Genomic DNA, 7,505 nt, shown 5'->3' on the forward strand with positions numbered 1-7,505 from the left:
GGCATGTGAATGCTGTTTTCTCTTGGTCTTGAGGATACTGCAATTTGGTTGTAGCCTGAGTAGCCATCCAAAAAAGCAGTAATAGTCATGGCAGCTAGTCTTTCTAGCATTTGGTCTATGAATGGTAAAGGAAATGATCCTTTCTGGTGGCTGTATTGAGTCTTCTGTAGTCCAATACACAGCGCCACCCTGTGACTGTTCTTGTAGGACCAGTTCATTTTTTTCATTATGACCACTGTCATGCCTCCTTTTGGGAACAACTTGGACAGGGCTCACCCAGGGGCTATCAGAAATAGGATAAATAATCCCAGCCTCCAGTATTTAGTGACCTCTTTCTGCACCACCTCCTTCATGGCAGGATTTAGCCTCCTCTGTGGTTGAACCACTGGTTTGGCATTATCCTCCCAATAGGATCTTGTGCATGCAATCTGGCTGGGCTAATGCCCTTGAGACTTATGGACCACCAAGAGCTGTCTTGTGTGTCCTTAGCACTTGAATCAGTGCTTCCTCTTCCTGTGAATTTAAGGCGAGTTATAATTACTGGAAAAGTTTCACCCTCTCCCAGAAATGCTATTTCAGGGATGGTGGTAATGGTTGAGTTCAGGCTTAGGAGGCTTATCCTCCTCCTGAGGAATTTTCGAAAATTCCTTTGCCTCCTCTGGCTCTTCCTGATCAGTTTGAGCATCTTTGAAGATGTCCTCAAGCTCTGATTCTAGGCTTTCAGCCATATTGATCTCTTCTACCAGAGAGTCAATAATGTCAGCGTCCATGCAGTCCTCTGGTGTGTCTGGATGCTGCATAGCTTTTACAGCATTCAACTTGAACTCATCCTCATTGACTCTCAAGGTTACTTCCCCTTTTTGTACATCAATGAGAGTTCGTCCAGTTGCTAGGAAAGGTCTTCCTAGAATGAGAGTTGCACTTTTGTGCTCCTCCATTTCCAGCACCACAAAGTCAGTTGGAAAGGCAAATGGCCCAACCTTGACAATCATGTCCTCTATATGCCTGATGGGTGTTTAATGGAGCCATCAGCAAGTTGGAGGCATATCCTGGTTGGTTTGACCTCTCCAATCAACCCAGCTTTCTGATAGTGGATGCAGGTATTAAATTGATACTTGCTCCAAGATCACATAAGGCTACCTTGGTATAAGTGCCTTCCAATGTGCATGGTATCAGAAAGCTTCCAGGATCTTGAAGCTTTTCTGGTAAGCTTTTTAGAATGACTGCACTGCATTCTTCAGTGAGAAACACTTTTTCAGTTTCTCTCCAATCCTTCTTATGACTTAAGATCTCTTTCATAAACTTAGCATAAGAAGGTATTTGCTCAAGTGCCTCTGCAAAGGATCTTTATTTCAAGAGTCCTTAAATAGTCTGCAAAGCGGGCAAATTGCTTATCCTGTTCGCTTTGCGGAGTTTCTGAGGATAAGGCATCTTGGCTTGATATCTTCAACCTTAGATGCTGCAGGTTATTCCTTACAGAAGTGGTTGAAGAAGCTTTGTTAGAGGGATTACTGTCAGCACTCTCAGGTGTCTGATCCTCCCTTGGCGTTTGAACGCCAGGAATGGGTGAAGTTTGGGCGTTAAACGCCAACTTCCCTTCCTTTTCTGGCGTTTGAACGCCAGAACTGGGCAAGGAATGGGCGTTTAACGCCAGCTTTCTTCCCTTTCTGGCGTTTGAACGCCAGAACTGGGCAAGGAATGGGCGTTTAACGCCAACTTTCCTTCCCTTTCTGGCGTTTGAACGCCAATATTCCTCTCTGGGCTCTTACTGTCCTCAAAGGGATTTTGAACAGTGGTTTGGTTGTCCTCTGTCATTTGTTCCTTATTTGGCTTTTTGCTCTTTTGAACAGTGTTATTCAAGGTCTTTCCACTCCTCAATTGAACTGCTTGACACTCTTCTGTTATCTGTTTAGATATTTGCTGTTTTGCTTGATTCAACTGTAGTTCTATGCTTTTATTAGCAACTTTAGTTTCATTGAGCATCTCCTTAAATTCTGCTAACTGTTTTGTCATCAGGAGTAGTTGTTGATTAAGCTCCATTACCTGTTCTTGAGGATTAGAGTCAGTGACTACTGTCATGACTTCCTCTTCTGGAGAGAACTCATTGCTAGAGTACAGATATTGGTTTCTAGCAACAGTGTCTATAAGCTCTTGAGCTTCTTCAATTGTCTTCCTCATGTGTATAGATCCACCAGCTGAGTGGTCTAAAGACATCTGAGCTTTTTCTGTAAGCCCATAGTAGAAAATGTCTAGCTGTACCCACTCTGAAAACATTTCAGAGGGACATTTTCTTAGCATACCTCTATACCTCTCCCAGGCATTATAAAGGGATTCATTATCCTCTTGTTTAAAGCCTTGGATGTCCAGCCTTAGCTGTGTCATCCTTTTTGGGGGGTAAAAATGATTCAGGAATTTGTTTGATAACTGTTTCCATGTCTTTATGCTTGCTGTAGGTTGGTTATTTAACCACCTTTTAGCTTGATCTTTTACAGCAAATGGAAACAGTAATAGTCTATAGACATCCTGATCTACCTCTTTTATCATGTACTGTGTCAGCAATTTGTAAAAACTGTGCCAGAAACTCAGTAGGTTCTTCCTGTGGAAGACCGGAATACTGGCAATTCTGCTGCACTATGATAATGAGTTGAGGATTTAGCTCAAAGCTGCTTGCTTTGATGGGAGGTATACAGATGCTACTCCCATATGCAGCTGTAATGGGGTTAGCATAAGACCCCAGAGTCCTTTTGGACTGATTAATTCCACTTAAGTCCATAATGGACAAAAGGGAAATGAGAATGATTGCAAAGAGATAAATTTTGTTTATTTTTATTTTTATTTTATTTTATTTTTTTTTTGAAATAACCGAAAAAAATAAAATTCAATAAAATAAAATAAAAGGAAAATAAAAGAAAATTCGAAAATTAAAAATAAAATAAGATCAAAGCAAATTGAGAACTGAATCAATTAGTGAAGAAAAAGATTTTGAAAACAGCAATTAAGAAGATATGATTGAAAAATTTTTATGAAAAAGATTTGATTTTTAAAAAGAGGAAAGAGAAAAAACAGCAAAAAGACACCAAACTTAAAATTTTTAGAAAATCAAACACTAAATTTTCGAAAATTTTAAGAGAAAAACACAAAGAGGATACCAAACTTAGAATTTTTATGAATCAAAAAGGGACTAAGACTACGCAAAAACGAAAATTTTAAAAGAACAAGAAAGGCATGCAATTGACACCAAACTTAGAATATGAAACTAGACTCAACTAAAAGACTCTAAACCAACAAAAATAAAACAGTCCTAATCTAAGCAACAAGATAAGCCGTCAGTTGTCCAAACTCGAACAATCCCCGGCAACGGCGCCAAAAACTTGGTGCACGAAATTGCAATAACACTTTTGCAATCCCGCACAACTAACCAGCAAGTGCACTGGGTCGTCCAAGTAATACCTTGCGTGAGCAAGGGTCGATCCCACGGAGATTGTCGGCTTGAAGCAAGCTATGGTTATCTTTGTAAATCTTAGTCAGGATATCAGAAATTATCAGGATTGATTGTAAGAAGCAAAAGAACATGTAATGGTTACTTGTACTGCAGTAATGGAGAATGGGTTGAGGTTTGGAGATGCTCCATCTTCCGAATCTCTGCTTTCCTACTGTCTTCTTCATCAAACCCGCATGTCTCCTTCCATGGCAAGCTCGTGTAGGGTCTCACTGTTGTCAGCAGCTACCTCCCATCCGCGCAGTGAAAGCTAATGCACACACTCTGTCACAGTGCTGCCAATCACCGGTTTGGTTCCCTCCCCTACCGGAATAGAATCACTCTTTTGCGTCTGTCACTAACGCCCAGTAGGTTACAGGTTTGAAGCACGTCACAGTCATTCAATCATTGAATCCTACTCAGAATACCACAGACAAGGTTTAGACCTTCCGGATTCTCTTGAATGCTGCCATCAGGTCCTGCCTATACCACGAAGATTCCGATTAAAGAACCCAAGAGATAACTACTCAATCTAAGATAGAACAGAGGTGGTTGTCAGGCACGTGTTCATGGTTGAGAATGATGATGATTGTCACGGATCATCACATTCATCCGGATTAAGAACAAGTGTTATCTTAGAATGGAAGCAAGCATGACTGAATAGGAAACAGTAGTAATTGCATTAATCCATCAAGACACAGCAGAGCTCCTCACCCCCAACCATGGGGTTTAGAGGCTCATACTGTGGAAAGAAACGTGTACAAAATGTTATGAGGTCATAAGGTACTGATTACAATGTAAAAAGGTCCTATAAGTAGTAAACTAGTATCCTAAGGTTTACAGAAATGAGTAAATGACAGAAAAATCCACTTCCTGGCCCACTTGGTGTGTGCTTGGGCTGAGCAATGAAGGAAATTCGTTTAGAGACCTTTTCTGGAGTTAAACGCCAGTTCTCATGCCAGTTTGGGCGTTTAACTCCAACTTTTATTCCAGTTCCGGCGTTTAACGTTGGAATTTCTGAGGCCGGATTGCTATGCGGGTTTGGGCCATCAAATCTTGGACAAAGTATGGACTATTATATATTGCTGGAAAGCCCAGGATGTCTACTTTCCAATGCCGTTGAGAGCGCGCCAATTGGGCTTCTGTAGCTCCAGAAAATCCACTTCGAGTGCAGGGAGGTCAGAATCCAACAGCATCTGCAGTCCTTTTCAGTCTCTGGATCAGATTTTTGCTCAGAACCCTCAATTTCAGTCAGAAAATACCTAAAATCACAGAAAAACACACAAACTCATAGTAAAGTCCAGAAAAGTGAATTTTAATTAAAAACTAATAAAAATATACTAAAAACTAACTAAAAGATACTGAAAACATACTAAAAACAATGCCAAAAAGCATACAAATTATCCGCTCATCATGCACCAAGTTTTTGGCGCCGTTGCCGGGGAATTGAATGTCCTAACTACAGTTTCGCATTTGTTCTCTGCAATAACAGTGCCAAGTTTTGATCCTGATCCGGCAACAGCACCAAGTTTTTGGCGCCGTTGCCGGGGATTGTTCTTGTGTATGGACAACTGACGGTTCATCTTGTTGCTTAGATTAGGCATTTATTTTTTTTTCGAAATTCTTGAAGATGAATTCTAGAGTTTCATGATGATTTGTTGAAATCTGGCTGGCTGAGAAGCCATGTCTAATCTCATTGGACCGAGGTTTCAACTTATCATCACAGAAGCTTGTTGATTTTTTATCAATCTTGCTTTTGGAGCAGTGATCTGCTAAGGCTTGGCTGGCCTTTGGCCATGTCTAGTGTTTTGGACCGAAGCTTTCTTTGAAGGCTTGGCTGGCTGTGAAGCCATGTCTAATTCCTGGACCGGAGTCTTAGACTAGCATTGCACTGATTCCTGGAATTCTCATTAAGAATTTTGATGTTTCCACTTAATTTTCGAAAATCACAAAAAAAAAAAATTCACAAAAACCATAAAAACCAAAAATATTTGATGTTTCTTGCTTGAGTCTAGTGTCTCATCTTAAGTTTGGTGTCAATTGCATGCATTCATGTGTCTTAAGGATCTTCAAGTAATTCTTGATGATTTCTTACTCTGATCTTTGAATTCTTTTGACTTGAGTGTTTATGTGTCTCATATAGTGTCAATAGTATACAAACTGCTAAGTTTGGTGTCTTGCATGCATTGTTATTTGATTCTTGTTGCATTTTGATTATTAAAAATCCAAAAATATTCTTTAATTTGTGTCTTTTCAAGTCAATAATACAGAGAATTGAAGCTTCAGAACATACTGCAGAGGAATTATACAGAAAAAGCTGGGCATTCAAAAATGCCCAGTGAAGAAGGCAGACTGGCGTTTAAACGCCAGCCAGGGTACCTGGTTGGGCGTTTAACGCCCAAAAAGGGTGCATTGTGGGCGTTAAACGCCAGAATGGATACCATTCTGGGCGTTTAACGCCAGGATGGTGCTAGGGGGAAGATTTTGTTTTCAAAATCAATATTTTTTTAAGTTTTCAAAGTTTTTCAAAATCAAATCTTTTTCAAATCATATCTTTTCAATCAAATGTTTTCAAAATTAATTTCTTTCCTTTTTCAAAGATACTTACTAACAATTAATGATTTGATTCAAAATTTCAAGATTGTTGCCTTTTCTGTTGAGAAAGGTTTAATGTTTTGAATCATATCTTTTCTTGTTAGGCAAGTCATTTATTTTCAAATCAAATCTTTTTAAAATTGTTTTCAAATCATATCTTCTCAATCACATCTTTTTAAAAGCATAACTTTTCAATCATATCTTCTCAATCACATCTTTTTCAAAATAAGTTCTCAATCAAATCCTTTTAACTTCTAATTTCAAATCCTTTTTCAAAAATCACTTGATTTCTTTTCCACTTCTATTTTCGAAAATCAATTAGTGTTTTTAAAAAATGTTTTCAAAATATTCTAATTAATTTTCGAAAAATTACTTCCCTCCTTCTCACATCCTTCTATTTATGGAGTACCACTCCTTCTCAATGCACAACTCGAACCTTATCTAATTAAAGTTCGAATTCTTCTTCTCCTTCTTCTTTCTATTTCTCTTTTCCTCTGACACCTCAAGGAATCTCTATACTGTGACATAGAGGATTCCACATTTTCTTGTTCTCTTCTCTTTCATATGAGCAGGAGCAGAGACAAAGGCATTCTTGTTGAAGCTGACCCTGAACCCGAAAGGACCTTGAAGAGAAAGCTAAGAGAAGCCAAAGCACAACTCTCTTTAGAGGACCTGACCGAATTCTTCAAAGAAGAAGAAGACATGGCAGCCGAAAACAACAATAATGCAAACAATGCAAGGAAGGTGCTGGGTGACTTTACTGCACCTACTCCCGACTTCTATCGGAGAAGCATCTCTATCCCTGCCATTGGAGCAAACAACTTTGAGCTTAAGCCTCAATTAGTTTCTCTAATGCAACAGAATTGCAAGTTCCATGGACTTCCAATGGAAGATCCTCATCAGTTCTTAGCTGAATTCTTGCAAATCTGTGACACAGTCAAGACTAATGGGGTAGACCCTGAGGTCTATAGACTGATGCTATTCCCTTTTGCTGTAAGAGACAGAGCTAGAATATGGTTGGACTCTCAACCTAAAGAAAGCCTGTACTCTTGGGAAAAGCTAGTCAATGCCTTCTTGGCAAAGTTCTTTCCACCACAAAGATGGAGTAAGCTTAGAGTGGAAGTCCAAACCTTCAGACAGAAGGATGGAGAATCCCTCTATGAAGCTTGGGAAAGATACAAACAATTAATCAGAAAATGTCCTTCTGACATGCTTTCTGAATGGAGCATCATAGGTATTTTCTATGATGGTCTCTCTGAACTATCCAAGATGTCTTTGGATAGCTCTGCTGGAGGATCTCTTCATCTGAAGAAGACGCCTACAGAGGCTCAAGAGCTCATTGAAATGGTTGCAAATAACCAATTCATGTACACTTCTGAAAGGAATCCTGTGAACAATGGGACAAGTCAGAAGAAAGAAGTTCTTGAGATTG

The 7,505-nt window shown here is 39.4% G+C and overlaps 1 non-coding gene across 1 annotated transcript; it reads right to left on the minus strand.

Moving 5' to 3' along the window:
* Nucleotides 1-7,180: 7,180 nt before the first annotated feature.
* On the minus strand, nt 7,181-7,288 carry LOC130984733 (small nucleolar RNA R71). The gene has a single exon (XR_009088646.1). It is a non-coding gene; the product is annotated as a small nucleolar RNA R71 (small nucleolar RNA).
* Nucleotides 7,289-7,505: the final 217 nt, after the last annotated feature.

Source organism: Arachis stenosperma, chromosome 5 (genome assembly GCF_014773155.1).
Source record: "Arachis stenosperma cultivar V10309 chromosome 5, arast.V10309.gnm1.PFL2, whole genome shotgun sequence".
Classification (NCBI taxonomy): domain Eukaryota; kingdom Viridiplantae; phylum Streptophyta; class Magnoliopsida; order Fabales; family Fabaceae; genus Arachis; species Arachis stenosperma.